This window comes from Cebus imitator, unplaced genomic scaffold, assembly GCF_001604975.1.
Source record: "Cebus imitator isolate Cc_AM_T3 unplaced genomic scaffold, Cebus_imitator-1.0 Scaffold110, whole genome shotgun sequence".
Classification (NCBI taxonomy): domain Eukaryota; kingdom Metazoa; phylum Chordata; class Mammalia; order Primates; family Cebidae; genus Cebus; species Cebus imitator.
Window position 1 is genome coordinate 3,120,024 of NW_016107425.1, and position 10,156 is coordinate 3,130,179.

The 10,156-nt window shown below is 40.4% G+C and overlaps 1 protein-coding gene across 4 annotated transcripts in view; it reads left to right on the forward strand.

The window, feature by feature from the left end:
• The window catches only part of MAP3K20 (mitogen-activated protein kinase kinase kinase 20), a 195,088-nt gene that overhangs the window by 79,184 nt on the left and 105,748 nt on the right, over positions 1 to 10,156 (forward strand). The window lies entirely within an intron of this gene.

Genomic DNA, 10,156 nt, shown 5'->3' on the forward strand with positions numbered 1-10,156 from the left:
GGGAGGTGATCTAAGACAGCAGTCCCCAGCCTTTTTGGACCAGGGACTGGTTTTGTGGAAGACAATTTTTCCACAGATGGGGCAGGTGGTGGGGGGTGGTTTCAGGATAAAACTATTTCACCTCAGATTATCAGGCATTAGTTAGAGTCTCATAAAGACCATGCAACCTAGATCCCTTGCATGTGCAGTTTACAACAGGGTTTGTGCTCCTCTGAGAATCTAATGCTACCTCTGATCTGACAGGAGGCGGAGCTCAGGCAGGAATGCTCGCCAGCCGCTCTCTTCCTGCTGTGTGACCTAGTTCTTAACAGACCACTGTTAGTACCTGTACCTAAGAGATGGTCATAAGGAGCTAAAGTAGAATGCTGGCAAAGGTTCCTGGAGTAGACAAAGTCAAGGAAATCGTATTTGTCGCCACAGATGGGAAGCCAAGAGGTAACCCTTCGATTAGACCAGTGTTTCTTTGAGTTTTGATTTCATGGGCCATCAAGGATCTATCAATCTGTGGACCTCTGGAATCTTCTTTTAAATACTGCAACTTGAGATACACTATCAAATATAGTCAACCCTGGAACAGTGCAGGGGTTAGGGGCACTAACTCCTGTGCAGTTGAAAATCTCGGTGTTACTTTTGACCCCTCCCCTAAAGCTTTACTAATAGCCTATTGTTAAACGACAACAGTCAATGAACACATATTTTGTATGCTGTATATATTATATACTGTATTCTTACAATAAAGTAAGGTAGAAAAAAGGAAATGTGATTAAGAAAATCATAAGGAAGAGAAAATATATTTACTATGCATTAAGCGGATGTGGATCATCATAAAGGTCGTCATCCTTGTTATCTCCACATTGAGTAGGCCGAGGAGGAGGAAGGGGATGTTGGTCTTGCCGTCTCAGAGGTGGCCGCAAATGTGTGTATAAGTGGACCTGCACAGTTCAACCCGTGTTGTTCAGGGTCAGCTGTTTGCTATATTGTATGGCCTTGTTGTCAAAATTATTTAAGGCAGCTAATACAGATACAAACAATATTGTGAGATAAAAATAGAAAAATTAGGCAAAGGGAAAGTATGGTATTTTAAAAAATGGAAGCAAGAAATGAAGTTAATGTGATAAAAATACACCCACGAGGCACTACATACATTCTAGATGCAGGCAACAAGCTTGGGTGTAAGCCTCCTTGCAATCAGCTTAAAAAATGTAGCATGATAGGTTGTTAATCGTGGGAACGATGGGATAAAAACAAACCAGTTAGGAAAATTGCAAATTTCTTTTTGCTAATACTGTTATACTTAAATTATAACTTTACACAAGATTTAATTTTAAAATATCAATTTTTTTTATTTTAGAGGGAGTGATATGGTCTTGAGGAGCTCTAGTAACCAATTTATACCATACTCCAGTGGCGTAGTAGAAAGTGAATGCATTCAGCGAGGTGATTCTACCCAATACTAATTATTTCTATGTCTTTCAAATAACTGCTGCCTTTGCATAAATGTAGGTAAAATAACCAAAGGTCTGAAAAATAATAAATGTCAAGATAAGAATTTTAATTTTTAAGCTTAGGAAAAATTAAAGCTAATTTAAAAATTAGGCTTCAGATATTATCTCTCACTGTCTCCAGTGAATACAAATGAAGTCTTGGGTTTTAGCCTGATGGTTAGTGAAAAGAAAGATGGTGGCTGGGATGATGTTTAAGTATGAGACAGTTCATTCAAATGAAGGCTATATGTTCATCAAGCTGTTAGGGGAGAAGTGATCTTTTGCCTTTAAGAGTGGAATTGTGGGCAGGGCACAGTGGCTCATGCCTGTAATCCCAGCACTTTGGGAGGTGGAGGTGGGTGGATCACCTGACATCAGGAGTTTGAGACCAGCCTGGCCAACATGGTGAAACCTCATCTCTACTAAAAAATACAAAAATTAGCTGAGTGTGGTGGTGGGCTCCTGTGATCCCAGCTACTCAGGAGGCTGAGGCAGGAGAATCGCTTGAACCCGGGAGATGGAGGTTGTGGTGAACTGACTTGGTGCCACTGCACTCCAGCCTGGGCGACAGAGTGAGACTCCATCTCAAAAGAAAAAGAAAAAAGAGCGGAGTTGCCTTAAAATGGGATTGTAGTTGAGGAGTAGAAAGGAAAAGACTGGAAGACTTCAAATCCCTTCTATTCTTAATATTCTGTGATTTCAGATTACCTTTACTGTGTACTAGTTAGTGTTTGGTACTTTTTTTTGCAATTAATAAAACTAAAAAAAGTCTGCCAGCCTCCACACATGTGCCTTTAGCTATTGTTTATGCAGACAGAACCCAAAAATAGTAAAATCATTAATGTAGCTGAAGAATCCAAGTGTTCAAGACACTGTCTAATTGGAGTCTAAAAGATGTTAAAGGACTTTCAGACTATTTTAAAATTAAATTTGCTAAATTCTTTTAAATGATTTTGTAGATTTCCATAATAAATGTGGCAAACATTTCTCTTATGGGATGTAAATAATCAAACTCTGTTTCACTGGAGAGTAATATTATAAAGCACTTAGCTAATCAGATTGTGAGAGCCGCTCAAAATTTCTAACCATGTAATTTTTGCATAGAGAGAGAGTGCCTCATGCTGTGCAATTAACTGGTTTTATTAGCTATAAATTTGGTTGATGCTGGTTGGCTTGATGGCCTAGTGCCTGTAGGGAATTAGATCTTGGTTCTTGACCTGATCCTGCACAGCTGAGTGTCAGGAAGGCCTGGAAATCTTATAGTGGGGACAGCAGCTGAGGCCCCAAGAGAAAACTGATGAGTTGTTTCTCATGCTTCTGTAACTAAAGAGAGCTTTGGAATTTTTTAGACCTGTTAATTTTTGCTTGTTCATTTCATTCTGTATTCAAATTAGGTTTGTGAAGTGGAGTGGTATGGTTTACTGATTATAATAAGCAGGGCTTTGAGATCCTACTACCTGTGTTAAAAACCTGGCTTTGCCCTTTATTGTGCCCTTGGGGAAGTTTTCAAGTTTCTCCTTGCCTAGGTTTCTTTCCCTGTGAAAGGGTGGTTAATAGTAAGCCCTAACTTATGGTTTGCTGTGAGAATTTCAGGATTCAATCTACATGAAGTTCTTGGCCTCATAGTAGGTACTCAGTACACGTTAGCTAGTATTATAGAGGAGTCTGCAAATTGAAATCTCTTTGAGCAGGGGAAGGTTTTAACAAAAAATGTTTAGAAGGACCTATGATTTTACTGGACTGTTTTTTTTTAGACACTCAAGGGCACAATAAATGGCAAAGCCTCACTCTGTCACCAGGCTGGAGTGCAGTGACACAATCTCGGCTCACTGCAACCTCTGCCTCTCAGGATACAAGCGATTCTCCTGCCTCAGACTCCTGCGTAGCTGGGACTACATTTTTGTGCCACCACGCCCAGCTAATTTTTGTATTTTTGGCAGAGACAGGGTTTCACCATGTTGGCCAGAATGGTCTCCATCTCTTGACCTTGTGATCCGCTCACCTCCGCCTCCCAAAGTGCTCAGATTATAGGCTTGCGCCACCATGCTCGGCCACTGGACTTTTTTTAAAGGGAGAAAGGGGGAGGAAAACATATAAAAAGAGGCAGAGGTCGGAGACCTGGCATCAAACTTTATTACTGATATTTACTAGGCAAGTAAACTTGATCAAATCAAATTAATCAAAGACCCAATTTTCTCAACACTTAAATACAATAAAATATCTCATTTATGAGAGCCAGGTAAGATAAATTCTTTGGAAATGTCGAAGTGCTATATTTAGGTAAAAACATAAGTAAGCAAGGACAGTCGAATATAATGAATACATGAGACTAATTAAAACAAGCAAAATATGTAAGTGGAATCTATCACTGGAAGACACAGGAATTTACTCATCAGCTTGACTTGCCTCTGAATGATCACTGATCATAAAGGACGGGGAAAGATGTCAAAGAAAGGACCTAGCATTGGTGGAGCACCTGGCATTTGGTGGACACTGGAGTAGGAACACTGTCTGCCTCTTACAGATGAGAAAACTGAGTCTCAGTGAGGTTAAGTAACTTCCTCAAAGTCACCTCACTGATAAGTGGCAGAGCCAACATCATACTGAGGCCTGTGTGACTCCAGAGGATGTCCTAATACAACATGGTTAATTACCTCCAATCCATTTATCACATATTTATTGAGCACCTACTCAGTGTGGTGTTAATAATACATTATCTGTTTCACAAAAATGGATAGAAACGTAAAGCATGAAGGAATCTGAATGATAATTTTGTGCAACCAAGTCATTTTCTAGGAAGGAAAAAAGGCCCAGAGTGACCAGGTGGCTTTAGGGCCATCCATTTTGGAACAGAATTAAATTTTTACTCACCTAGTCCAATGTTTGATTAAATTTATTGCTATTCAATTTCTCAGATGCCTAATCCTTCATTAGTTCCAACTTGAAGCCTCATTCAGGGGTTTTCTTTGGGGATAATTTGTGTGTGATTTAATACAAAGTGATTGCTTTGACCAAGCTGTATAAGTTGTTTGATGGAATGCCAACTGAATTCTTGTCTGCTTTTGTCACCCAAACTGAATACAGGTTGTTTCAATATATCCGCCCCCCCGCCCCCCACCGCCTTTCTTTCATTCTTTCTGACTGGGTCTTTGTCACTCAGGCTGGAGTGCAGCAGTATGATCTCAGCTCACTGCAGCCTCAACCTCCTAGGTGCAAGTGATCCTCCCACCTGTCTCCTGAGTAGCTAGGACTACAGGCGCATGCCACTACACCTGGCTAATTTCTGTATTTTTTTGTAGAGATAGGGTCTCACTGTGTTGCCCAGATGGGTCTCGAACTCCTGAGCTCAAGTAATCCGCCTGCCTTGGCCTCCCAAAGTCCTGGGACTACAGGTGTGAGCCACTGCACCTGGCCTTACTTTTTCATGTTATCACAGTGACATTCAGGTGTGAGCACGAAGAATGTGAAATCTGATTGCCTTTTTGTGATTTGGAACTATTTGAATCCCCAGTCTTAAATCTTCACTCTTTGTTTCGTTCAGTTTTTGCCACCCTCCTATCCTGCCAGGTGAGTCTGCCCTTAGTTGGGTATGTACTTAACTAGAGAGTAGCCCTGGATCCCTGGAGGGAAGCCCAGGCTCCTCCCGTGACTGCACGCGGTGAGTTGGCTGCATCACACCAGGAAAACATTGAGCAATAGGAGGCTTCCCAGCACTGGTGATGTTCACAATAAAAATCCCCCATGACTCCATCTCAGTTATTTAAGAAGAGTGGGCAAATGACTGGTGTATTTTTTTTTTTCATAGCATTCATAACTGTTTTTCTTCCAAAGAAAAGTCTTCATGATGTCAAACATCATTTAGAATATAGGATGTATTCTATTATGGATGTGAATTCAGTTCATTTATCCTTCTTTATTGTCCTGAATACCTAAAGAGCATCATTTGAAAAATAACCTATGGAATTGTGAAGTTTGCTGCTTTTTCTGTGACTGTGACTGAATGGGTCTCGTGAAGCCCACACTGACTCGAAGGGCATGACCTGTGTATGACCCTCTGGCGATTATATACAGGATTTTCAATCCTCCAAACCTGCTTTTAAAGTTGTTCTTTAAAACATAGCACAGGAGTTTTAGACATAGTTTTCTGGTTTTCTATCTTGCCATACATGTACGAATGAAGTTTTTCTTATTTGAAAAAAAAATGCTTCTGGTTTTGATAATCGTTGGGTTAAAATGCACTGAATTAAGCAGCATTTTGTTTTGTTTTGTTTTTGACCCAGTCAAGATCCTGGGATCTTGATACTTTTGTACTTTTGATAACTGAGATTGAGAACTCTCCTTTGTTTTCTTTATAATCAGAACCCGAAACAATTAGTAGGCAAGGGAGGTTCTCCCTACATCTTTCCTGAAAGAGCTAGGTGTATTGACCTTCTAGAATTGCAGATACCGTGTTAAGAGTTTCTAAATCAATAGTTTCTCCTTGCATTTGCATTCTGCTCTGAGTACAATAGTTCTGGACTCTGTAGCAATAAAGATAAGAGGTATGCTGCACTGAGGAGACCCTGGTTCATTTGTTGTGGATGTTTATGATTCTGGCCCTGGCCTAGGAATGGGAGCCTGTGTGCAGTGTGGCCCCACTACTGAGAAGCAGGGTTCCACCTGTCACCACACAGTAGAAGAGCACCTACCATAGCTTTCAGATCGAATAATGGGTATGGAATGTGGACGTGGCAAAAGGCTGGCTCATGGTAGAGGTGGCAAAATGTATTGGGTAAAAAATTGGAAATAGAGGGTTTAAGATTAAGCAAGCCTTTCATTCTTGCTTAATCTTAAACCCTCCATTTAAGTACAAGGCAAAGATAAAGGACAATGCAAAGGCAAGGGCCTGCTTGAAGAATGCAGAGCAGCAAAGGATTCTCAAGAAATTGTACTTCTATAATTGCCTTGGACAGCAGAACCTACAAGAGGCAAAGTGTAGCTGTCCAGATCCTCATTCTTGAAATTTAAATCCATAGTGAACTGGTGAACATACATCTCAACCGTGGTTCCTACTGCAATTATATAATTGATTGGCTGTCATTCTTATGAAATGTACCCTAAGTAACCCTTAAGTGTGTAAAAGAACAGAATGAAGCAAATTCATACCTTCCGGCATTTTACTCTTCTCACTGTCTGGTTCAGGGTTAACATTTTCTAACATAGGCTCTCCATAATTATTTAAACACGCTGAATATCATTATCATCAAATAATGTTCATTCATCCTTTAAATGTTACTGAGTGCGTCCTGTATATAAGGTATCTGGCTTTTCTTGCTTATGTGATATTATACTAGACGTGTGTGTGTGTGTGTGTGTGTGTGTGTGTACTCTTGCTCTGTCACCAGGCTGGAGTGCAGTGGCACTATGGCTTACTGCAACCTCCACCTCCCAGATTCAATTGATTCTCCAGCCTCAGCCTCCCAAGTAGCTGGGATTACAGGCACATGCCACCATACTGGCTAACTTTTGTAATTTTAGTAGAGACGGGGTTTCACCATGTTGGCCAGGATGGTCTCGATCTCTTGACCTCGTGATCCGCCCACCTGGGCCTCCCAAAATGCTGGGATTACAGGTGTTGAGCCACTGCGCCCAGCCTATACTAGACATTTTACAAGAGGAGCAAAGTAGGAAAGCCTCTTCTATAGGGTAGCAGACACAAGAAGGGAGAGGAACATTATATAATAAAATGCTGAACCACATGCATACCAAGTAGGTTGAAGTCCATCTAGAGCCCGTGAGATTTCAGCACCCACGTCTTCAGTCTCATGGCTTCTGAGAACCTATGGCCTTCTGTGAGAGGAACCTGTGTTATCCCTAGCTTGTTCCAGGCCATGTCAGGAGAAAATCACTTATAGGCCTATAGTAGTCCTGGGAAGGTAAGGAAAGAGCTTCACTTCTTCCTGACCCAATCCTAGGGAGACTCTTTCTATGCAAATAAATATTTTTAATTTCATTATGTTATTATGTTATTACATATAACATGCCTGTACTGCTTTTTCTGATTATAAAAATTATATAGACTTATTGTAAAAAATTTGGTAAACAGAAAAAAAACTAAAATCCCTTATTCTTTCTGCGACTTAGAAATAGATGACCACAATAATGTTTTCTTCCTACCCTTTTTTCTATACACATAATTTTTATTTTTAAAAAATGTGGCTGAGCACAGTGGCTCACGCCTGTAATCCCAGCACTTTGGGAGGCCAAGGCAGGCGGATCACCTGGGGTCAGGAGTTTGAGATCAGCCTGGCCAATATGGTCAAACTTCGTCTCTACTAAAAATACCAAAAAAATTAGCTGGTTGTGGTAGCAGACACCTGTAATCCCAGCCACTCAGGAGGCTGAGACAGGGGAATGGCTTGAACCCAGGAGGCAGAGGTTCGGTGAGCCGAGATCGTGCCATTGCACTACAGCATGGGCAACAAGAGTGAAACTTCTATCTCAAAAAAAAAAAAAAAAAAGTGGGATCATCTCCTATATTCTTGAACTTTGGGGGAATATATTGGATCATATTGGTATTCGGGAGATGCAGTTTGGGGAGAGCGCCTTGGACCTTGGATATAGAGTGCAGTGAGGAGACAGCTTCAGCTGAGTGATTAGATGAGCCACTTTTTTTTTTTTTTTTTTTACTACCACACTCTGATGGAATGATAGACTCTTAAAATTGATGAGGACCAGCTGGGTGCAGTTGCTCACACCTGTAATGCCAGCAATCTAGGAGGCTGAGGTGGGCAGAACACCTGAGGTCAGGAGTTCGAGACCAGCCTGGCCAACCTGGTGAAACCCCATCTCTACTAAAAACACAAAAATTAGCTGGGCATGGTGGTAGGCGCCTGTAATTTCAGTTACTAGGGAAGTGGAGGCAGAAGAATCACTTGAACCCAGAAGGCAGAGGTGGTGAGCTGAGACCAAGCCATTGCACTCCAGCCTGGGCAACAAGAACAAAACTCCGTCTTAAAAAAACAAACAAACAAACAAAAAACACCTGGTGAGTGAGGACCTCAGAGATAAGAGCCCATGGAGTTGTGTGTTTAAACACCACACACACTAGAGGACTTGAAGGAGTAGTTGACGTTCATGGGCAAAAGAAGTGTACCTTGTGTCAGTGCCACATCACACGCAGAAGCATGGACCCCACTGAGACACAGTCCTGCTCCTAGGTAGAGGGAAGTAGCTGTTGACAATTAGAGAGAAAAGCCAGTTCCGAGTATAACACGTAAATGGAGCCAACCAGCCTTATGATGTGGGGCTTCATAAATGATTGCTTTCATTCTGTACCCATCAGTAGGTTGTTGTTGGTATCTTTGCTTTCTTTCACAAAAAGAAGTGAATTCAATTTTATTTTTACAATATTTATCACATAAATAGATATAGACTATATTCATGGAATACAAAAGATGTAAAACAAGCTTTTTAAACTATTAGGTTTAGGGGTACATGTGCAGGTTTGTTAAATGGGTAAATTGTATGTCACAGGTGGTTAGTGTACAGACTATTACCCAGGTAATAAGCATAGTACCCTATAGGTAGTTTTTTCAACCCTCACCCACCTTCCACCCTCCACCTTTAAGTAGGCCCCTGTGTCTACTATTTTCTACTTCATGTCCATATGTACTCAGTGTTTAGTTCCTACTCCTAAGTGAGAACATGCTGTATTAGGTTTTCTGTTCCCTTGTTTGTTCACTTAGGATAATGACCTCCAGCCCCATCCATGTTACTGCAAAGGACATGATCTTGTTCTTTTTATGGCTGCATAGTATTCCATGGTGGATATGTACCACATTTTCTTTATCCAGTCTACCTTTGATGGGCATTTAGCTTTATTCCATGTCTTTGCTATTGTGAATAGTGCTGTGAAGAACATGTGTCTTTGTGGTAGAATGATTATATTCCTTTGGGTTTCCTCAATTACATTCCATTACCCAGTAATGGAATTGCTGGAATGAATGATAGTTCTGTTTTAAGTTCTTTAAGAAATTGCCAAACTGCTTTCCATAATGACTAAACTAATTTACATTCCCACCAGCAGTGTATAAGCATTCCCTTTTCTCTGCAACTTCACCAGCATCTGTTATTTCTTGACTTTTCAATAATAGCCATTCTGACTGGTATGAGATGGTATCTCATTGTGGTTTTGATTTGCATTTCTCTAATGATTAGAGATGTTGGGCTTTTTTTCATATGCTTGTTGGCCTCATGTATGTCTTCTTTTGAAAAGTGTCTGTGCCTGTCCTTTACTTTTTAATAGAGTTTGTTTTTGCTTATACATTTTTTTAAGTTCTTTATAGATTCTGGACATTAGACCTGTGTCAGATGCATAGTTTGCAAATATTTTCTCCCATTCTGTAGACTGTCTGTTTACTCTGTTGATAGTTTCTTTTGCTGAGCACAAGCTCTTCAGTTTAATTAGTCACATTTGTCGATGTTTGCAAAACAAGCTTTAAAGACACAGAATCTTTAAGGATTCTATGGCAGCTCTCCAAAATTAAATAAACAAAATTTGGGATTAGGTTGAAAAAAAGTTTTGAATTGAAGGAAAAGAGTCCTTCTGAAGATGGAGATATTTTTAAACTGTGGGAAATACTTTAAAGGAAGAGAATTAAAACTATGATATTTAACTTTTTTTTTTTTTT